Raw genomic sequence first — 24,137 nt, forward strand, 5'->3', positions numbered from 1 at the left:
CATGCGGTTGTTCTGAGGACCAAATTAGTTGATATATCTAGGTGACTTAGACTAGATAGTAGCCATTATTATAAGGCATTGATACAGAAAATCCAAAATTTGGATCCAATATCAGAGCATCTGGCCAGCCCGCCTCTGCCTTTTAAACTCATCTGATATGTGTTGGACATCAGTCCTTGGGTATTCAGGGGATACTCATCAAACTCCCCAGGTTCCAGAGACTTGAAGCAGGGAGACCCAAGCATTCTATTCAGGGATAGGCTATCGAGTCAATCCCTGGGCTGGGAAGATCCCCTGGAGAAGGAAATGGCAACCCACTCCAGTATTCTTGCCTGGAAAATCCCAAGGACAGAGAAGTCTGGTGGGCTACAGTCCATGGGGTCGCACAGAGTCGGACATGACTGAGTAACTTCACTTCACTTATCAAGTCCAGTAACCACCAGACCCTAGACATTCTCTCCACCTTCCTGGCTTCTCTAGCCTCCAACCTCAGTTTGTGTTCAAAACACTATCTTTGAAATTTCCTTCCTCAAATCTTGTGCAATAGCTTCAGACCTTACTTTGTACCCTGGCATCTGTTGTCTTGGATATTCAACCTAAATAAGACAAGTATGATTCTCTCCAGTAATTTTTTCTGCAACTGGAATGGTCTCAAACACTTATCTAATTCATTGATTTGTGTCTGAATGTGTAAGTGCTTATTGAATATTTATTGAATGCTATATAAATGTACTAATACAAGTTTCCTATTTGTACACATAATTTGATTAATTACTTATGATGGAAAACTATTTCCTCTGAGCTCTTTCAGATCAGGTTAAGCTGTCCTGTCAGGAGGTTTTTGAACTAACTGTCTTGAGACTGTAGTCAAGACTACCACTGCGGCCTGTGGTAGCCTTTTCCATGCCCGTTCCTAGACTCAACAGTGCCAAACTTGTGAACATCATAGCTTCTTGTCCCAGAAGCAACTTGCTTTATCTCTTACTCTCTCCTGAATTCATAATCCATTCATTTGGGAGCATTTTAGGTTCTGAGAAAATGGATTCAAAGCCTGACTCAACATTTTTGTTCAGGCTTCCAGCTGCTAAATAACCCTCCAATCAGTTAGGTAAAAGGGAAGTTTCACTTAACAATCAGGCTGCTTCAGACCCCTGCTGTAAAGAAATCAGGCCTTGGAAGGATTCCAAGGCATGGGATCCGGGGACACCACATCTGGGCTGGGTGAAGCAGAGACACACAGTTAGGGGAACCAGGCATGGTAACTAACTGCTGTCTCCACAGTTGGGAGGAGGTGAGCTGCTGCGCAATGAGCAGCGGTTGTTACCCACAAACGACTCTCCTTCTGGAGGGCCAGAGCTGATCCCTTACCCATCACGCTGAGAACAGAGCCGAAGTCCTTACTTCATCTAAAGGTTCATATCATCGTCACCTCGATCCCTTCCCTGGCCTTCTTGGTGTTACTCAAAAAAAGCAGCTCAGCCTCATCACCTGCTTTTCTTTCTTTCTTTCTTTCTTTTTTTTTTTTTTTTTTAACATTTTTAGTGAAGCACAGTTTCTTTACGATGTTGTGTTAGTTTCTGCTTTACAGCAAAGTGAATGCTTACATATATCCCCTCTTTTTTGTAGTTTCTTCCCATTTAGGCCACCGTAGAGCACCAAGTAGAGTTACCTGTGCTATACAGCAGGTTCTCATTGGTTATACATTTTATATGTAGTATACATGTCAAACCCGGTCTCCCAATTCATCCCCCCCTTCCCCCTTGGTATCCATATGTTTGTTCCTTATGTGTGTTTCTCTATTTCTGCTTTGCAAATAAAATCATCTATACTGCTTTCCTAGATTCCACATGTGTGCATTACTGTATGTTATTTGTTTTTCTCTTTCTGACTTGTTTCAGTCTGTATGACAGTCTCTAGGTCCATCCATGTCTCTGCAAATGGCACATTTTCATTCCTTTTTATGGCTGAGTAATATTCCAGTATGTGTGTGTGTACATATAAACCACAAATCTTCTTTATCCATTCCTCTGTTGATAGGCATTTAGGTTGTTAGTTTCCTTAAAAAACTAAAAATAACTAAAAATAACCATATGACTTAGCAATTCAACTTCTGGGCATATATCCTGAGAAAACCATAACTCAAAAAGATACATGTACTCCAACGTGCATTGCTTTTCTTTCTGTCTAGAAATGACTTTCCACAGACCTGTGCATGGCTCACTCTCACTTCTTCCAGATCTCTAATACCATTTCTTCTTCAAAGGAGACTTTGTTAACCATTTTACTTTAAAAAACTCCCAGCCCCCTAATCTAGTCACTGTATTCCTTCATCCTGTTATACTGCAGTGCACCAGTCTGATGCATTCTTTTTTTTTTTTATTTTAGTTGGAGGCTAATTACTTTACCGGAGAAGGCAATGGCACCCCACTCCAGTATTCTTGTCTGGAAAATCCCATGGAAGGAGGAGCCTCATGGGCTGCAGTCTATGGGGTCACTAAGAGTCGGACACAACTGAGCGACTTCACTTTCACTTTTCACTTTCATGCATTGGAGAAGGAAATGGCAACCCACTCCAATGGTCTTGCCCGGAGAATCCCAGGGACGGAGGAGCCCGGTGGGCTGACATCTATGGGGTCACACAGAGTTGGACACGACTGAAGTAACTTAGCAATTACTTTACAATATTGTAGTGGTTTTTGCTATACATTGACATGAATCAGCCATGGGTGTATATGTGTTCCCTGCCTCCCACCTCCTTCCCCATCCCATCTCTCAGGGTCATTCCAGTGCACCAGCCCTGAGCACCCTGTCTCATGCATCAAACCTGGACTGGCAATCTGTTTCACACATGATAATATACATGTTTCAATGCTATCCTCTCAAATCATCCCACCTTCGCCTTCTCTCACAGAATCCAAAAGACTGTTCTTTACATCTGTGTCTCTTTGCATTCATTTTTATCTATTTGCATATTTTCTGGATCCTTCCCTTGAGAGTAAGCTTCATGAGGTCAGAGGCTTTATCTGTGGCTGTTTCCAGTACCTTGAACACTTAGTAAGTGTTCCAGAAATATTTCTTGAATTAATAAGTATTATCCTACTTGTTTTCATTTTGTTTGTTTTCATCAAGTATCTCATATGTGCACAGAAGTCTGAGTGTGACTTACAAACTAAATTGGAAAGCCTTATAACTCAAACTTGGACCATCAGAACTGACACTACAAAAACAGAGCCTCTGGCTTTCTCCAAAACTACATAAGGTAATGACTGTATATTAGTGCCCTGTGGCTGCCACAGTAAACTACCACAAAGTAGGTGGCTTAAGGGATTCCCTGGTGGCTCAGATGGTAAAGAATCTGCCTGCAATACTGGAGACCTGGGTTCAATCCCTGGGTTGGGAAGAGCCCCTGGAGGATGGCATGGCAACCCACTCCAGTTTTCTTGCCTGGAATATCCCCATGGACAGAGGAGCCTGGCCGGCTGCAGTCCATGGGGTCGCAAAGAGTCAGACATGACTGAGTGATTAAGCAGAGCACTGGTGGCTTAAAACAACAGAAATGTATTTCCTCATAGTTTTGGAGACAAGAAGTTCAAAATCAAGATGTCAGCAGGGCCATACTCCTTCAGTTCAGTTCAGTCGCTCAGTCGTGTCCGACTTTTTGCAAACCCATGAATGGCAGCATGCCAGGCCTCCCTGTCCATCACCAACTCCCGGAGTTCACTCAGACTCATGTCCATCAAGTCAGAGATGCCATCCAGCCATCTCATCCTCTGTCGTCCCCTTCTCCTCCTGCCCCCAATCCCTCCCAGCATCAAAGTCTTTTCCAATGAGTCAACTCTTCGCATGAGGTGGCCAAAGTACTGGAGTTTCTGCTTTAGCATCATTCCTTCCAAAGAAATCCCAGGACTGATCTCCTTTAGGATGGACTGTTTGGATCTCCTTGCAGTCCAAGGGACTCTCAAGAGTCTTCTCCAACACCACAGTTCAAAAGCTTCAATTCTTCGGCACTCAGCTTTCTTCACAGTCCAACTCTCACATCCATACACGACCACTGGAAAAACCATCGCCTTGACTAGATGGACCTTTGTTGGCAAAGTAATGTCTCTGCTTTTCAATATGCTCTCTAGGTTGGTCATAACTTTCCTTCCAAGGAGTAAGCGTCTTAATTTCATGGCTGCAGTCACCATCTGCAGTGATTTTGGAGCCCCCAAAATTAAGTCTGACACTGTTTCCACTGTTTCCCCATCTATTTCCCATGAAGTGATGGGACCGGATGCCATGATCTTCATTTTCTGAATGTTGAGCTTTAAGCCAACCTTTTCACTCTCCTCTTTCACTTTCATCAAGAGGCTCTTTAGTTCTTCTTCACTTTCTGCCATAACAGTGGTGTCATCTGCATATCCGAGGTTATTGATATTTCTCCTGGCAATCTTGATTCCAGCTTCTGTTTCTTCCAGTCCAGCGTTTCTCATGATGTCCTCTGCATAGAAGTTAAATAAGCAGGGTGACAATATACAGCCTTGACGTACTCCTTTTCCTATTTGGAGCCAGCATGTTGTTTCATGTCCAGTTCTAACTGTTGCTTCCTGAACTGCATAACCCTGCACCAAAGATATATCAAAAGTCCTAACCCACAGTATCAGACTGTCATCATATTTGGAAATAGAATCTTTACAGAGGTAATCAAGTTAAAATGAGATTATCAGGATGAACCCTCATTCAGTCTGTCTAGTGTCTGTATAAAAAGGGGGAATTTAGACACAGAGACAAACAGGTACAGAGGAAAGACAGACATGTGAAGATGGAGGACTGGAGTGATCCAGGGATAAGCCGAGGAGTACCGAGGATTGCTGGCAACTTCTGTGAGCTAGGAAGAGGCAAGGAAGGACCCTTCCCTGTCAGGTTCATGGCCCTACCAAAACTTGATTTCAGATCCGGCCTGCAGAACTGTGAGACAATAAATGTCTGTTGTTTTCAGCCACCTAGCTTCTGGTACTTTGTTATGGCTGCCCTAGAAAATTAACATAAGCCCTGACCTCGACCATCCCCCTTCCTTAAGCACACAGAATTCCCTGTCCTCCTGCTACCGCCCTCCTAGTTGCTACCTGGGTTGCCATCTGGGTCAGTTCTTTGGTTGAGACTTAAAATAATACAATGAAAGGCTAATCATTTATTTGAAGCTCCAAAGAAGGCTTCAGGAGAATTATTTCAAAATTTGAGGCAAGTGAATGCATGTGTAATAATAGTTCAAGATAAGGGCTTATTTATATAATCTCAAACTGGCCAGTGAATATGCTAATTCATATAAAACCTGCATAATTATTTAAAACGGTTTAAGATATAAGATAAGTTAAGAAGACAGGAATCCTGTTGTGAGAATAATTGAACGCTGGGCTAAGTCTGGAGTAATTATCTCATAAATTTTTGAATTATAAAAATATGACTTTTCCTCTTATCTATTGGCACACCCCCAGACTCCCAACAGGGCTCCATCTTTGCTTCTGCAGGTGTAGCATGCAGAGAGCAGAAGAACCACTGGTATTCCTAGGATGCTACAATAGGCTGGCCCCTGTGCTGGAACATTCAAAGGCTGCCCATGCTGTTAGCTGAGAAAGGTCCTTCTCAGTGACTGGTACTGTTATGAGTTGTCCTCACCATTTTAATATTGTTTAGACAGAAAAAGATGTCTGCATGACGTGTAATTAGTAATTTTTATTCTATTTTTAACTGAGAAGAAAAATTTCCCTATAAAATATCCATTGTTAATATTTAATCATCTAACAAATGCATGTTTTCCTATTTCCATTCTATGTGAAAGTAAGATACTAATGCAAATTCTTCCAAAAGGGATTACCTTCCCAGAAGATATGTGCATTTTATCAGGGACCCTCATCCAAAGACATTAATACCTCTACTTTATAGGCTGCAGGGTTAGTGAGGGTGGATTTTTTTCCGGCAAGGTTCTGGCCTAATGTGTCTCAAATCACACAGCAGAATGGCTGCCCACGCTGTCTTTGTATAAAGCTATCCAGAAAGCTCAGCACGATGGAAGTGCAGCACCGTGTGCAACTGTGATGGACCAACAGCAAGTGGCCTCCCAGCTCATGGAGCAAAAAGGGGCATACGAAGTTCCCGAGAGGACTGCGTGTCAGACTTGCCTTCTGCAGGACACCTGGTAATGGTTGCCTCTTGCCCCTGAGACCCGTACCCTGCCATACTCCCCAGGGACGATGTTTCCATGACCTTCCTGAAATGGCAACCAAACAGTGATGGGTCAATGTCACCATCTGGCGACTAGCGCTCTAACCATCTAAGCTGAAAGTTGTTCCTACTTTCTTGAGCAAATTAGATAGAACAAAACCTAACTCCCAACAATCTGCTTTTCCTCAAGTGCCAACATTCACAACAAAGAATAATCAAAAATGTGCCCAACTTTTCCTTCTTTTATTTAATTACCATATTGGAATAATATTTTCCAGTTTAGATACATAGCATTTTAAATGAAATGATTTTAATTTTAAATGAAATGAAATCTTTGAAGGCTGTCTGGTGATCTATTTTCTATGTATAAACATAGTTTCATGGATAACTATCTTCATAGTTCCAAACTATTGAAATATTATTAGAATTGACTTTTGGTTTGCAATTTCCTGATAATTTGGAACACAAAATATAAACACACACACACCACCAAATACCTTAATTTCAGGATGCAAAATATATAATTTTCTGTCATCATTTAAATAAAATGTAATATTTCTAAACCTCCATCCTTCTGTAATGATGGGAAATTCAATCTCATTCGTGACTAGATTCTCTTCCCCTAGTTTCACCAGGGTTATTGAAAGGTCCAAAGTATCTTATTCAGGCCAGGTCTTACGTGAAGGGCCCTTTGGTCTTTAGTCTTCATGGTCACTGCTGATTGTGATGGGAACACACAGAGAACAGTTGGTTCCACTGGTTTATCAACTGAGGGGAGGGGCAGAGAGATCTTTGCCAAGTACTGTTTTCCTTCCCAGGGAGGGGCTGTCTAGATGCCACCGACAGACGTTCCCACCCTATGGGGAACTGCCATCTCCCCTGTAGCTCTTCTCTCTCTGTCCTCCCATTGCCCAATGCCACCCGCCTAGGTGTGGAGGGTTTCTGTCCCTTCCATAGGCCCCCATCTGCTTTCCTGGTCAGAGCAAGCTCTTTTAGTTTAGGCAGTACCCTGCACCCCCATTCCCAACCCATAAACCACCCACCCTTCCTCATCCACTACTTCCAAAAGGCAAATATTTTCCATGAGTAAAGGAAGCCTTGAGTCTTCTGGACTTCAATCCTTGTTCGTCATCAAGGTCGTGATTGTGGGGGAAGGACAAATACTCCTCATTGTTTCTCATTCTTCCACAGACAAACAAGTAAAATAGAAAGCAAGCAAGAGTAGCAAAGAAAACAAAAAATGCCACAATATCTTATTAAACTGCCCTTCAACATGTGGGTACTTGTGATTGAATTCTGATGTTCTTAATCTTACAAAGTGTTTTCAACACTCTGAGCAGTTAAATATTGCACATTACGAAATTTTGTCATTGAGTCTTTGAAAAAGTAGTAGCAGAAACTGGACTGCATTTTGAGTGACTTTAAAGACATACTACACTGATTTTTCAAATTGGGGTTGTTCCAGAAAGGTTTTCACCTTTGTGTAACACGCACTGCTGCTGCTGCCGCTAAGTCGCTTCAGTCGTGTCTGACTCTGTGTGACCCCAGAGACGGCAGCCCACCAGGCTCCCCCATCCCTGGGATTCTCCAGGCAAGAACACTGGAGTGGGTTGCCATTTCCTTCTCCAATGCATGAAAGTGAAAAGTGAAAGTGAAGTCGCTCAGTCATGTCCGACCCTCAGCGACCCCATGGACTGCAGCCTACCAGGCTTCTCTGTCCATGGGATTTTCCAGGCAAGAGTACTGGAGTGGGGTGCCATTGCTTGACCCTAAAACATTTAAATGTATTTGGGGCTTTCCCAGTGGCTCAGATGGTAAAGAATCAGCCTGCAATACACGAGACCCAGTTTGATCCCTGGGTCGGGAAGATTCTCTGGAGAAAGGAACAGCTACCCACTCCAGTATTCTTGCCTGGAGAGTTCCATGGACTGAGGAGTCTGGTGGGCCATAGTCCATGGACTTGTAAAGAGTTGGACACCACTCAGTGACTCACAGTTTTACTTTCACTTTTGAGATGAGAGGCAAGTCTCCTGGCAGGGTTGCTGTTGCTCTCAGGTCATGCCTCCTACAAGCAGGGTGAGGTCTGGTACTAACTTTTCCTTTCCTTGATCCTCTCTCCATGTGGGACTCTCTCTAGAGTCATTAACATAGTCAAAAAGAGGGAACTTTCTGACTAAGGGAAACATCTACAAGGAACAAATCTATCATTTATCTTCCTCCAAGGAGAATGACCTCAAAATCAAGATATGAATGTTGGATAATACAGTTAAGAATTGAATGGATTTTTTAAAATGTCATTTTTTCTTTGAAAACCAACCTCCTTCAATTTTCTTGGAAAAAAATTAAAAACCCTGCAGAGCTTGTGATGATAAATACAGCCCTTGGCCAGCTTTGCCTGTGTTGGAGTGTTGGAGGTGCTGATGTAGGGTTTTTTTCTTAAGTTATTTTGGGGAATAGAGCTTATTTAAATTCCGCCAGTTGGAAAAAAAAAAACCCACCCCCAAACACTGCTGTTTCATGTTGGTTGAATAATTCACGAATGGGCAGATGGAAGGACACATATAGCTACAGAGTGTCCCTTCGTATAAGCACTGTTTTGTTAAACACTCCCTAGCCAGTTCCATCACAGTTAATGCAGTTCTTGGGACGAAGAATAAGATCACTTCTCCACTAAAATACTATGTGTATGAGGTATTTATTAAAACACCTACTAGCCAAGCGCTATTTTCTGGAATCCTCTAAACAAGAACAGAGTAATCAGAATTCAGGCATTGTACTGCAAAAGAAGCTTCCTGTCAAAGAATTCTACTCCTGATTCTGAGTTTCTTTATTTCTGAAAAAATAAATTTGTTTGGAAAAACACGATGATTACATTACTATTAAAAAGCATGAGTGAAAAAGCAGAAATAAATGCACTGCCATGTTTTCCTGAGCTCTCAGCCCAGGCCTCCTGCAGAGGAGCAGTGGGGGCTGCGTGACTCAGGAAATTAAGCGCTGGGATCAGCTCCTGGGGCCTTCATCTAATTTTCAGTGACCTTGTGAAAATTACTTCACATGTCTGTACCTTTGCTAGCTTTTAAGGTGAGGAGAATAATATTGGCCTCCCACCAAAGGAGTATGGGGGGTGAATAGCAAATGCATATAATTGATATTGCCTTGCTGATACTGTGTGAAGAGCCATGTGGAATGATAAACCGACTGGATGTAAGATGGTGGAAGGATGACAAGTAGCCTGGTGTATTTCCAGAACTACAGTTCAGCCATGCTTAGCTTGGAATCCTTTGAACGCTTTGTCATGGTCTAAGGGCATGAAGCGCTCGTTTTAGTCCTAAAGAAATAGAACATTAGCAACTTGCATAATCAGGTGTTTCAATAAGATTTTGGAAAAGATATGTCTACTTTCATTTTGGGCTTCCCAGGTAGTGTTAGTGGTAAAGAACTCGCCAGCCAATGCAAGAGATATAAGAGATGCAGGAAGACCCCCTGGAGGAGGGCGTGACAACCGATTCCAGTATTCATGCCTGGGGAATCCCATGGACAGAGTCACTTGGAGGGCTACAGTCCATAAGGTCGCAAAGAGTCCAATACGACTGAAGCGCCTTAGCATGCACGCACCCACACATGCACTTTTAGTTTATTCGAAGGTCCTAGAGGCCTCAGAAATCATTCAGCCCACATCCTTAGGAACCACATCCCTGAGTAGGGCCATTTCCTGTGGGAAGACAGTCACCATCTCCTGGGTGAATATAATAGGCCGCAATTCTTTCTGATACTGAGTTGAATTCTGATTCCCTGTACCATCCATCTGTGGGTTCTAGTCCTACTCTCTGCAGCAGCAAAACCCTGTCTATTTCTTCTTGCATGTAACAGACTTCCAAATTATTGCATGTCTGTCTCTAGGTAAAATATTTCCTTCTCCATTCCTTGTATGACCAGGTACTAGTAGCTTCTCATCATCAATGCCATCTTCTTGTAATTCAGCCCAGCTTGTTTTTCTTTCCCTTAAGATGTCTTCAAAAAGGATCACTGCCTGAAGCAGTGCGTCTAATAGTTCAAGGCTCAGTCAGGCCTCTTTTATTTACATTTTAATCAAAATCAAATTTATTGATTATCACTTTGGATATAATAATGAACAACATAGACATAATTCTTGGCCTTAAAAGCTTATGCTGGGAAATGGAAGAAGTGCATGGGGAAGATCCCCCTCCCAAGAAGATAGTTTACAATGATAAGACTTGAGACTCGGACCAGGAACAAACTCAGAACCAGAGGCAGAATTCTTGGGTGGATACAGCTTATTAGTACTCAGCCTCCAATCCTCCCCTCCTTCTAGCTTGTCTCCCTTTTCTGCACAGCCTGGAAAGCTAACACTATACTTCCCAGACAGTCTTGTAGATAGGAGCCTGGACAGAAATTAGGCCCCACCAAATAAATGCAACTCAGGTCCTTGCTAAGGAGTTTTGTTAATGAAATAAAAAGTCATTGAGTAAATTTAAGCAGTATTCCAACATTTATGTGTTTAACAGGTTAGGTACCTGATAAGGCTGATCTTCTGTTATTTATTTTTCCCTTTTTTTTTTGAAAATTTTAAGCTCTTTTTGCCCAGTTATACAACTAGATGAAGTTTAGGATAATTTTATCAATTAAGACATCCAACTGTGGATGATCATATTGGGTTAAGCTTAAAAATTAATTTGAGAAGAAATAATTTAGTTTTCCATCCTTGACATATACTTCTTTCCACTTATGTACATTTTCTATCTCTTAAAAAATTGAATAGTGAGGTAAACAAACATACTGATTATTGCTGCAATGAGGAATTATTGGGGCATTGTGAGAACTTACAACGGAACTTAAGGCATACTCAGGATCAGAGGCAAGTCTTTCCAAACATGACATCTTAGTTAGGCCTTACAGAATGAATAGGAGTTCACTGGGCAAAGAGAAAGATGAGGGAAGAGACTTGCAGGCAACTTGGTCATTTTATACGAAGACCTAGAGACAGAAGAGTATGGGATGGTCTTTCAAGCTTTAAAGTGGCTAGCACAAAAAATTCAAAAGGAAAGGAAGACAAAAATGGAACAATCCAGGTAAGCAACAGCCAAATTATGAACAACTTTGTTAGCTGTATTTGGGTATTTAGATGTGTCTTTAGAGTTTAGATGGCAGAACAAACTGGACATAATAGTAGAAGCGTTGGGATGGTGATGAGAAGGGAGGTGTAAGTAGAGTGCCCAGGCTTCTGGCTTTCGACCTGGGAGGATGACTGTGCTTTTCACAGGGACAAGGGCAAGAGGTTAATCAACTCTTGAGGGGGGAAAATATCATTAATGCGTATTTGTACCCATTGAATTTGTGCTGCCTGGGGACACCCAAGTGGAAATGTTCTGCAGACTTTGAATCACAACCAAAGATCAAAGATGTAGATGGAGATATTGGTTTCTGAATCATTATAATTGAAGGCACCAAAGTGGACAGTATCAGTCAAGGACAGTGTGAGGATCAAGAAGTACAAGAAAAACATGTGACTTAGGCCATTTGTTTTTAAGCCCAAGGATAACCTTGGTGAATTTAGAAGTCCCATTACACTGCTGACTCATACTGCATTCATATAAACCTTTTGGTCTCTTTTGCACACACTCTAGTGAGGCCACCTGGTTATAAGTGGCAGAAACCCAACTCAAACTAGTTTAAGAAGGGAAAAAAAAGGAGATTGGGCTCAAAAAGTAGGAGATCCAAGGTAGACTTTAGATATCGTGACATCCAAGGGACTCAAAAGCTTATTTCTGATTAGTAAATATCTATAGAGACTCTGTTTCTACATAGTAGACAAGAGGAACCCCAGTCAACCCAGATTACAACCTCAAAGCTTAGCAGTATCAATGGAAAGACTATTACTCTCAAATGTGTGTGTATATATACATATACATTATATATATAAACCTTAGTGTGTGTGTGCATGCATGCTCAGTCATGTCTGGCTCTTTGCGACCCCATGGGCTATAGTCCACCAAAAGAAGACAGCAGTTGGCTCTGCTTAGGTCTTATGCCCAACCATAATTTGTTTCAGTGATCAGGATAATGGAGCATTGGATATTCTATATCTGGATCTCCAAGAAAGTTAAAATTCTTGAAATTCACTCCAGACCTTCTGAATCAGAATGTCTGGGGAACAGTCCCATGAAGTACTATTTTTCACAAGTGGCTAGGGTGACTCTTACTGGGGGCAGGGTTCACAGATCATGTTTTGAGAAATTCTACAAGCTCCAGAACCACTGGGACAGAATCCTGCCTGAGAGGTCCTCAGGTCTGTACCCTGTCAGTCTTGGTAAAGTTGAAAAACGTTCAGGCTTTTGAGTGGATTTGAAAGGACTTGGGGTGCACTCTAGTCTGAATCACCTCATTAAATCTATGACCAGGCAATTCATTTAATTCCCTTTTGACATTTACTTCCCTCATTTCAGCACACAGGGAAAATGCTTACTCAGAATAGTTGTGCAAGGTTAAATCAACAACACTGTGAGGTCTGGTTGCCCATTATTCTTTCTCCATTGCTCAGAGGCCTCAACCCCGTGACTAACGTCTAGGTTTTCCATTGCTGGGGTGGTTTCTGCCTCCTGTGTCATTGCCATTTATTGCCTAAGGAAGTTCTCAATGTTCAATGCTTCCATGTCCTCTCGGGTCCCTACACCTGCACTTCCAGGATGCTAAACTCAGCCTGTCCTCCCAGACCCTCACTGTCTCTCTGTCTCATCTTTTACCTGCCATACCCCTACCTGCGCCAACCTCCACATCAGTTGTTCAGGGAGTTTTTTAAATCTCCACAGTCTATACTTCTGAACCTAGGCTATAGGCCTGGGATATATTTTCATATATGATTTGGTACAGATAGCAACGTCTTGAGCTGAAAGCTGATCTGGGCTTTTTGAGTGCCAAATTGCAGAAGAAATAAAATGATCACTTTTTTGCTTTTTTAGGAGATAATATCTCATATGAAGGACTTGATAATAGACACATGAGACTCCTTGAAGAGCTATGCTTAGGTAAAAGTAGACAAAAACCTACAGATGCCAGACTACATTACTCCTGTATTTGGCCCTTCATCATTTTTTAATATCTTTTTTTCCCAGCTGCCACCTTGGGAGAAATAGAAAAGCAAAGAGGGTGCAGAAAATTGACCTGTAATTTAAAAGAAAGCTGACTCCACTTATGAGAGCCCTGATGCAGCACATATCAGAAATGGGACAATGAATGAAATGGCATCAGTGCCCTGTGAACTCATGCCACCCAAGAGCGCTTTGCCATGCTCTGACAATGCTCCTGAATTTGTGCCAGGAAGAGGTTTGTAAAGCTGCTCTTCTGTGAGAGCCCAGCTTCTTCAGCTTCTAATCTTGAATACTGAAGGCACTGTGCTGTATTTTGCAAATTTTGCCCTCTGTGGTTACTGGGTTGGTGCCAGAAGAAAAGTTAATGGAACCCTCATCCAAATCATCCTAAGACCTTTATTCTATACTTGGTTCCTTACAGTTAAGTGGCATTTCTTTTCTAAAGAACTCCAAGTGGCAAGATACTATTTTGGTATTATTTTACCCTGGATTATTGTATTTTTCCTTCCCTGTATTTTCTTTGTTGAAACAGCTTACAAGTCTCCGCCCCCCACCTCCAAACCCCCACTCCCAGCCACCGCCCTGGCCACCTCCAGAGAGGAAGGGGCTGGATAAACTTGGAAATCCTGGCTTTTATTTTCCAAATCCTAAGCCCTCGAGGGAGGAGAAAATTTGTGGGCCCAGAGAAAGTGACCTTAATAAGCATGGTGAGTAAATGTTCCACCAGATGAGATATAGTCCCCAGAGCCCAGGGCTGTGAAGAAAGTGATGGGTGAGTTCATGCCCTACTTCCTTGTTTTACTAGCAGAGAAGGTCTTGGGTCTCACAAGCAGAAGGGACTAAGGCAAGCAAGACCATGGAGACCAAGGTGTTGTGGGTTCTCTAACCAGGCTCATAAACTCAATGTGTTCAGGTTCCTGGTGGGTAACATATGTGTGAGGATTGGAAGTGATGTGAGTGGAAGACTGTGTGTGCATGCTAAGTCACTTCAGAGTGTCCAACTCTTTGTGACCCCATGGACTGTAGCCCACCAGGCTCCTCTGTCCATGGGATTCTCCAGGGAAGAATACTGGAGTGGGTTGCCATGCCCTCCTCCAGGGGATCTTACTGACCCAGGGATAGAACCTATGTCTCCTATGTCTCCTGCATTGGCAGGCAGTTTCTTTACCACTAGCGCCACCTGGGAAGCTGAACAGGAGACGAGTGAGGCTTGTACTCTAGAGTATGTGTCCTGCCCAAAGGCAATCTAGTTCTCACTTCAGTTCAGTTCAAATGCTCTGTCATGTCTGACGCTTTGCGACCCCATGGACTGCAGCATGCCAGGCTTCCTTGTCCATCACCAACTCCTGGAGCTTACTCAAACTCATGTCCACTGAGTCGGGGATGCCATACAACCATCTCATCCTCTGTCATCCCCTTCTCTATAAGCACAAAAGAAACCAATCTGTTGTACTTGACAAGTTTTGGCCCACAGTCCAGGGGCCACATTGAATGGAATAATGACTGTGTTGATATTATTTACTGTGGGGCAGATTGCTAAGGCTGAAGGCGCACCCAATGCCTTTATGCCACATCAGCCCCTAAACATTGTCATTAACTCAGGGTACAATGAGAGGGATGAAATCTTGAATGGCCCAGGTTAATAGTTGTTGAAGTTTCAAGGTGAGGCTTAAAATAGAAACTGAACCAAGTTAAAGAAATCTTTAAGACTTTCTTGTACACCTGAATTTGTAGACTGATAATATACTTCTATCATTAGAGAGGTATCTAGGATAGTTTGGGCTTTACCAATGTGGAACTTGGTGCTGTGTGATCTTAGGAAAGTCAGTATCTCAAGCCTGTTTCTCCAACTGTGAAAGAGGAACAAATGCCTTCTGAAGTTTGCTGCATTAAATGTAGGACAAGGATATGGAACAGTGCTTGCCTCTAAATAAGATTGTAACTCTTAGTGCCAAAGATGCTGATACCTTGTGTTCATTGCCTCACAGTGAGTTTGGTGAAATACTATTGATGAACTTTATCAATAATGAAGATGTCAATACATGATTCTCTTGTCCCTTAAGATGTATTTCCCATCTTGCTCCCATCACTCTCATATGAAGATGCTCCTAGAGTCTCCCCCATCAGGCTAGAGTCTCAGACATCTTCAGACTCACTTGAATTGGACTCTTAACATTTTCTTCCCATTGCCTTTAGACTAAATTACAAGTTCTTGAAAACAGCCAACGAGCCCAACCTGGCCACTTACCATCCACCTCCATAGCAAACTTCATATTGGAAGACTTGAATTACTGCCTTGTGTTTTGATTCACAGCTGACCTAGTAGGTCTACTGGGGGTAGGTCCAAACAACACAAGTTTAAGAGTCATGAACTGATGTAGGTTTGAGTTATATCTCTGCCCATACTAAAATTGTGATTTTGGGCAAACTTCAATTTCTGCATTCATGAAAGTAAACCGGGATACTTCTATTATCTGGGAATAATAACATTATCTGCCTCTTATGTAATTCAGTGGCTTAAAAAAAAAAGGCACAGTGAAGATGAAAAACACTCATCAACCGTAAAGTGTTACATAAATGTCCGTGCTGCCCACATAGGCTTGGCCAGTCCCCACCTCTTTTTTCTCCATCAGACCATCTCAGCTGGTGCTCTCTCTGATCTTGATCTCTTTGTCCACCTGCTTTTTGGCAGTGTGGGTCAGCTGCAGCTCAGGAGGGCCCTGGAAGATTCAGGCCACCTAACCTCACTTCAGGTCGACTCATTTGTTCCTTTGCAGAGAAGCCCACTCTTAGTCCCTGCTCAGCCTCAGATCTGGTGATGGAAGCCTTGGCTCTGCCCCAGCTCATTTCTGGAGCAATTTCTGTCTCCCATAAGGGCTAAGTAAAAATGATGTGTGTGATTGTGTGTGTGTGTGTATGTTGAGAGAAGTGGTGACAGACAAAGGAAGAATTAGGCTACTAACTATGTCTGGGACTCTCTTTACCCCTTGTTGTTCCAGGGAGAGGACAAATGCATTTCCAAATGGAAGAATTATGGACTGAGAAGATTGTAAGGAAAAGTAGCTCATACCAGTATATCTTTAGGGATCATCTATGACCTTTGTGAGTCTGGGGATTATTCCACCGATTTGGAGCACCAGAATACAGTCCATAAGTTAACATTCTCTGATTCATTCAGGCTTCTTAACTCACTTGTTGAAATTTTCTGACAGGGATCAGAAGCATAGGGAACTAATTTTCCAATTCTTTAAAGTTTTGAAGAAACAGCAGACCTCACATCCAGGCTCTGGGGTCAATTACACAGGAGGACACTATAAAAAAGCAGCAAAGGAACAGAGAAGAACTTTTTTTTTTTTTTTTTCATTGCCTAGAACTAGAGCAAATTACTTTTTTATGCTGGAGAGCTAGAAGATGCATTTAAAAATACTATATAGAAGATTCACTTTTTGGATTACAAAATTACTACATGAACATCATGACAGGCATTTACAGACATAAATTTCATCTACTGTGAGTGGTGCCTTACAAAGAATCTTTTGTATATATATAAAAGCTTTTGCATATGTATAAATTGCATAAGATAGCATTTTCACAAAGGAAGAAATTCTGCAGGCATTTCTATAATTGCTTTCCATTTCAAATTTGATTAGAAATCCATTTCATTGTCTTAATCTTTCTTTTATTGTTTAAAAAACTCCTTATGTGAATTAATTATCTATACAAAAGCTTCTAGACCTTGAATTATGACAACTCATATATATGTATCTCAAATATTATGTTAAATGTTAAGCTGCAAAAATAGAGCTATCCAATCTATTATTAAATTTCCTGGGCATCTTGAAGAAAAAGTTATCATTTTTCTTTAAGTTTCTGAATAAGTGTCGATAGTCTTCATGCTGAAGAACACATAACCATTATAAACATACACACACCTGACAACAGAGACCCAAAGTGTATGAAACAAAAATTGGAAGAATTAAAGGGAGAAATAGTTCTACAGTAATAGTTGAGTGTTTTCCATGCCCTGCTTTCTATAATGGACTGAACAACTAAACAGAAGACAATAAAGAAATTAAGGATTTGGCCAGCACTGTAAATAAACTAAGAGGCTTCCCTGGTGGCTCAGTGGTAAATAATCCACCTGCCAGTGCAGGAGACATGGGTTTGATACCTAGATTGGAAAGATCCCCTGCAGAAGGGAATGGCAGCCCACTTCAGTATTCTTGTCTGGGAAATCCCATGGACAGAGGAGCCTGGAGGGCTACAGTCCATGGGGTCACAAAAGAGTTGAATGTGACTTAGGGACTAAAGAACAACAGCGTAAACAAACTAGACATGAGAGACAAATATAAAACATCCCCCAAAGCAGAATACATGTTTTTCTCAAGTACATTTGGAACAGTTTCCAGGATAGACCATATGTTAGAATACAAGTCTCAGTAAAATTTTTAAAGTTTAAAATCATCCAAAGTACCTTCTCTGATCACAATGGAATAGAACTAGAAGTCAGTAACAGAAGGAAAACTGGAAAATTCACAAATTTGAGGAAATTAAAGAATATACTCTTAGTAGAAGTCAACCCGTAACAAGGATTATTGTTGTGTTTTTTTTCCCCCTCAAGTACAGTTAGAAAACTAGAAAATGACTCTAATGGCCCAACTGGACATTGGTCACTATCCCTGAGCCAGTCAGTTAGGGCCAAGGTGACTGGGTTAAGAAGAGGCTAATCCTCCTATAGACTCACAATGGGGTTTGGGTGATTTCCCAGGAACAGGAAGGGGACCCACCACACTGATAGTGGTTTTTATAAAGTCAAAAGCGTTATAAGGAAATTAATATTTAAGATACACACGGAGAAAGTAGGCTGATAAGATAAGGGTCATCTATTGCTATGATGGGTGAGGAAAATGTTTTTACCTCTGTTGCCCAGGCAATGTGAATCTCTACATCTGAAAGTAGCAATGGCCAGCAAACCTGAGAGTGAGTATCTCTGGTTTTCTATGCCAAAGAAAATAGAGCAGATCCAAATGTGTCATTAGAACAATGTTTCCTGAGCTAAACACTGAGAGCTGAAGCTACAGAGAAAAATGTATTGAATAACCTAGGAAAGATATAAGGAAAGCGGCACAACTTAGACAAATGCCAGAGGTCAGGCTGTGGCCCACAAAAGTATATGTTCATGTTTCTAAAAACATATGGAGAGTGTGCTGTGCTGCTGTGCTTGGTCACTCAGTCGTGTCTGACTCTTTGTGAGCCCGTGGACTGTAGCCCACAAGCAAGAATACTGGAGTGGGTTGCCATGTCCTCCTCCAGGGGATCGTCCCCACCTGAGGATCGAACCCCAGTCTCCTGCATTGCAGGCGGATTCTTTATCCACTGAGCCATCTGGGAAGCCCCCATATGGGAAGGGTGGTGGTGGTGGTGGTTTAGTCGCTAAATCGTGTCTGACTCTTGCGACCCCATTGACTGTAGCCTACCAGGCTCCTCTGTCCATGTCATTCTATAGGCAAGAATACTGGAGTGGGTTGCCGTTTCCTTTTAGGCTAAATCTAATAGTAAGACTTGATGATTTTAAGAATACATTTGTTTCCTTATTCTAATCCTTTCATATATATTTCACTTCTTTTGTTCTTTGTTTCTGGGGGTGGAATGAAAAGAAGGCTTCTAGAAACAAAGATTTACATTGCTATTGTCACTTAACAGGGTAGACCCACTAACAGGTCCCTTTCCCATTTCAGGTAGTCTCCGAGAGTGTTGTTTGTGGTGTTTCTCGTTTACGGGTGCTCATCTCCTTATCTGGATGCAGCAGGGAGACAGGGAAAGCACCCTGAGCCCAGAGCTCAGAGCACTCATAGGGGGTGGGTGTTCTCAAGGCAGAGCTTTCTTTGTTCAGAAACTGCTGAGCTCACCTCTGTTCCTGGTAATTAACAGGCTCTTCTTCACCCTTGTTCAGGGGGAGCTACCTTTTTTTCTTTCCCTTGGCAGTGACCAGTCTACTTCTTTGACAGCTTAGTGAAATTCCTAGGAGGGAAAGGATAAGAATAGCTCTCAGCAAATTCACCGCAAGAGGAAATTCTTTTATAAAGGAGTTTAAATTAGGAAATACATTGATGTTAAATAGTGTTTGTCCCATTTTGGAAACTTAATGAAATGTCTTCATATATTTTGAGCTCGCTTAAGTAAACCTTCCTGAGTACTCTAAAAATATTCAAAAAAAATTAAAGCTACAATATTAGAGAAACTCGAATTTTCTTAAATGTCCACAAACTGTATGTAAATTTATTAAGATTTCATTTTGAAATCACAAGTGTAAATTAATTATCCAATTATTCATTTTAAACTGAAATTACAAGGTTGATCTGTTACTTTGTCTAAAGTCTTATAAGCCTAACAAGTACAAAATAATAAAAATACACAGTTTCATTAACACAAATATTAATACCATGGTTTTGTTTACTTGTACATGTCTATATTTAATTCTAAATCTTTACAGAATTGAAAGAATGTTTAACTGTCAGTGAAATAATTATGACTTTGTGAGTAATTTTGAAGGATCTCTTCTCTGCTTGTTGAAATTCTTGTTGTGGATGACCTTGATGGGGCTTTTTTTTATCAAGACCCTCTAAATAGGGTGATCTGATGGTACTTGTGGGCCTTATTCCTATGATTAGGTTGTATATTACCCAATTCTTTTATCTAATCATGTAGTATGAGACTCACATTCAGCAGTACATAAATTATTCTCTTAAATCCTTTTTTCTTCTTCCAAGGGGTTCTGGCTGAGGAATCTTATACCAGCTACCTATTTCTTTATGATAAACTACTTCAAAACTTAGTGGCACTAAGAAAAGCTCTATTTTATTATATCTTGCAATTTTTATGGGTCAGAAATTTGGGCAGGAATCAAGTGGTTCATCCTTCTATCAGATGACCTCCATTAACATCACATGGAAGAGAAGGATTATCCAGCTGAACCCCACAGCATTCCTGATGCACAAAACTGAATCTAATAAAATGGTCTGAAAAGTCCAAAGTGGTTTCATTGCCATGTCTCAAACTTTGGGAGAAGAGCTAGAAGGCTGGGCTTAGCTGGGACTATCAGTTGGAGTGTATCCATGTGGGATCTCTAGCAATGTGACCTCAGGGTAGTCAGACTTCTTACGTGGACTTCAAGGGCACTAAAAGCAAATGCTCCTGTGAGCAAGGTGGAAGCTGCATGAGCTTTTGTGATCTAACCTCAGAAGTCCCAAGGGCTGTACTTGCCACTGGACTTGAGTGGTTGAAGAGTCACAAACCCCATCCATATCCAAGAAAAGTGCACATAGACACCCCCCTTTCTACGGCAGAAATGTCAACAAATGTGTGACCACATTTGAAACTGCCACAAAGCTATTAGCATAATTAAAGATCTTTTCCATTTAACTCCAAAGGTCTTTGACTTGTGCATTATTTTCTTTTTTTTACTTTACAATGTTGTATTGGTTTTGCCATACATCAACATGCATCCGCCACAGGTTTACACGTGTTCCCCAACCTGAACCCCCCTCCCACCTTCCTCCCCATACCATCCCTCTGGGTCATTATTTTCAAGTACTTCCCATATGCTATAAACATGTGGTATTAAAACAACATCTGATTAAATTCTAGGTATATTGCATGGCATTGTCTCACAATCTGTTCATGACTTTGAAAGATCATATTATTTGATAAAATGACCTTGGAAGATTATTCTACTTGATGAAATTATGTATAAGAATAGTTCTGTACTTTATTTGCTAATGAGCCACAGATGCCATCTCTTGAACTCAAAGGTGAAATGTTCTGGTCTTACATTAATGATTTTTTTGAATTTTTCTAACAGATAAGTGTGCTATGAAGAATACTTTATGTTCTTCTATACTCAATTCAACAAATACAGAATGAGTACATTCTTTAAGTGAAGCGCATTTTAACAAAGGTTTGGATTTCATCTGGTGTAGATGGCTTGGAAGTCATTCAAAATGCATGGGAGAAGATGAACAATAGAGAGAAGACATTTTTTAGAGTAGTTTGTTAAGAAAAAAATACAAGCAGGTCTGCAACCTTCTTTGTTCAGTCAGGTTTGGGGACCAAGTTCTTTCTGTTTGTCTTATCTTACTCCATCTTGTTAGGCTTCCCCATGGCTCAGCTGTGAAGAACTTGTCTGCAATGAGGGAGATGCAGGTTTGATCTCTGGGTGGGGAAGATCCCCTAGAGGAGGGCGTGACAACCCACTCCAGTATTCTTGCTGGGAGAATCTCATGGACAGAGGAGCCTGGTGGGTTATGGTCCACGGGGTCACACAGAGTCAGACACGACTGAAGCCACAGCAGCAGTAGCACTACTCTGTCTAACTCCTACACAGATCTTAATCTTGATCCTGCTTTTTGGGTGATTCTGTCCATTGCTCCTCATTGAAACAAGAATTGGTAGAGGTTGAATAAATATTTGTTGACTGAACAAATGAATGTCTAATTTCAAAGAATTTGAACATATGAAGTCAGCTCTTCACACTAAAATTATACTGCTCATAATTTTTCAAGGATCAGAAAGCATTTTACATTCTCACTAGTGCCTTTGGTTATCATTGTAAATAATCAGTTATCATTGTTTTTGCCACTCAACTCATTTTGCTTTTCTGGGTATTTTGATTCCAGATAAAGAGGCATATACTGTATTGCTTTCCAACTGGTTTTTCTATCTAAATAAGATAATAGAGAATTAGGACTCTAAGAATTCAAAGCGAGCTCACTGACATACAAACTATCACGAGCATTTTCAGTGGCTACTATAAAATACCCTCAGGAATAGAATCTTGTTTGGGTCCAGTGAAATGCCCTGAAGAATGCATAATGTTTGATGTGTGTTAATATTGCAAAGTCGCCATCCCCTACATTCAGCTGGTTTTGATCTCATTTAGTTGTCCTATAATATGGGTCCTATAATATGGGTCTGAAGAGAGATTTGCTTGATCTGCCTCTGATGTAGTTGCAGGGTTGCCCTACCTTTTACCAGTTCATACTACCTCCATGTTAATTCCCTCTTTCCACTCCAAATACCGCATTCTCATTGTCTCATTCTCATTTGTCTTATGTAGTTTGTGCAGCTCTTGAAAATAACCTACCACAGTTAAGGGGGCCCAAGAGGAAAAGCGATCACTGTGACTTAGGGTGATAATATCAATTTTCAAACACCCTCTACATACGAGTGTACTTGCTTGGAAAAAATGTGTTTAGAATGGGATCAATTGTGACAGGCTTCTTGGTTTCAAGAATCTGAAGGGAGTGCTGAACAGAGAGGATTGGAATGGAATGTGAAATGAGATTCATAGTCCTAAACTCTGGCAGGCTGAGCTGTGTCACGGTAGGGAGCCATTCAAGGGGAGTGTGACATGGGCCTTGGATGTGTTTTCTCCTTATGCTGTTGCAGCTAAGTGACTGTGCTGTCAGTGTTTTCCTACCATTTAAAAACAAAAAGCGTTCCTGGTAGGAAGGCCTCTAGCTATTTTTGATTTATTAACTAATTTTAGGAGGCTAGAAATTAACAACAACAAGAAATGAAAATGGGCAGAGAATAGCAGAAGCTCTACAATGATAATTCAATCGTATGAATAAATAGCATTTCAACATTAAGGCAAACTAGGTGTGGCTATTTGAGAAACCTCAGGGTCTCTGCTGTCTTTTATTTCTTAGAATCTGAGATTTTAGTTAATAATCTTTGTAGGGGGAAAGAGTTTTTTCCCCCTGAAAAACCAAGTTTGAGAAATGTGGATTGCTGATTTATTGTGCCTAAATTATTAAAAGAAAAAAAATCAGCAAAATAAGTTTTCATGTACGAAGATTCTAAGAAGGAAGGAAGGAAAGCAGGAAGGAGAGAAGGAAGGTGTGTGTGTGGGGTCTTATAGTAGAGTAAGAGTAAATAATAGTAAAAATCATCCTTTAAGGACTTCCCTGGTGGTCCCACAGTTAAGAAACTGCCTTGCAATGCAGGGGATGCAGGTTCGATCCTTGGTCAGGGAACTAAGATCCCACACACCGTGAGGCGACTAAGTCCATCTGCTGCAACTCACCTCAGCCAAGAGAGGCTGTGTGCCGCAGCTAACTAATGCAGCCAAAATATATATATATAATCCTTTAAAACATCATATTAGATTCAGGTAAGAAACATAGACAAAAGTAATTTAAATCATCTATGGTAGTATTTAGTGTAGTGAAGAGACAATTTGATGAAAAAAATGACATTTACATTATCTTAAAAAATTCACCAAAAATTGTTTACTAACCATAAAAAAAAAAATAGTAACTTTGGAAGTGGAGAAAGGCAACACATTGTCCAAGTTCTCAACATTATCACTAAGGGGAACTAAACATCACATGCCTCTAGATATGATACTTTGGGAAGACCATAATATCTCTTATTTCCCCCAAAATGCATGACCTAAATCTAACCTTAAGGACAAGGATATTGGGATGGAAAAATACTTTTTAATTGTCAAGGTTGAATATTCCCTGTAGTAAGTTTTGGATAAAAAAGCTCACTTCACTAGTAAATCTGTAAGAATTGACTGTGAATGACAGGGTTTTTTTATTGATGCCATTCAGGTACTCAGATGATGGACAATTGGTACAGACGGAACCAGTCAGTCAGAAACAGAATGAGTATGTTCTGGCAACAACAATAATATGAATATATCTTCTAGAAGAAGATTCCAACTACTTTTCTCCAAAACTGTGCTCTTTTGACAGCTATTCAGTAAGTAACAATAATGACAAAAACAATAGTAATGCTAGGCAGGAGAGGAAGTCAGAAAGA

At 41.0% G+C, this 24,137-nt stretch overlaps 1 long non-coding RNA gene across 2 annotated transcripts in view; it reads right to left on the reverse strand.

Annotated features, from left to right (window-relative positions):
* Nucleotides 1-2,521: 2,521 nt before the first annotated feature.
* Nucleotides 2,522-24,137, reverse strand: part of LOC133254024 (uncharacterized) — a 77,182-nt gene continuing 55,566 nt past the window's right edge. For both annotated transcript variants that reach the window (XR_009738534.1, XR_009738533.1), the window contains one exon: nt 2,522-19,328. This is a non-coding gene — a long non-coding RNA (uncharacterized LOC133254024). The remainder of the gene's footprint in view (nt 19,329-24,137) is intronic.

This window comes from Bos javanicus, chromosome 9 (genome assembly GCF_032452875.1).
Source record: "Bos javanicus breed banteng chromosome 9, ARS-OSU_banteng_1.0, whole genome shotgun sequence".
Classification (NCBI taxonomy): domain Eukaryota; kingdom Metazoa; phylum Chordata; class Mammalia; order Artiodactyla; family Bovidae; genus Bos; species Bos javanicus.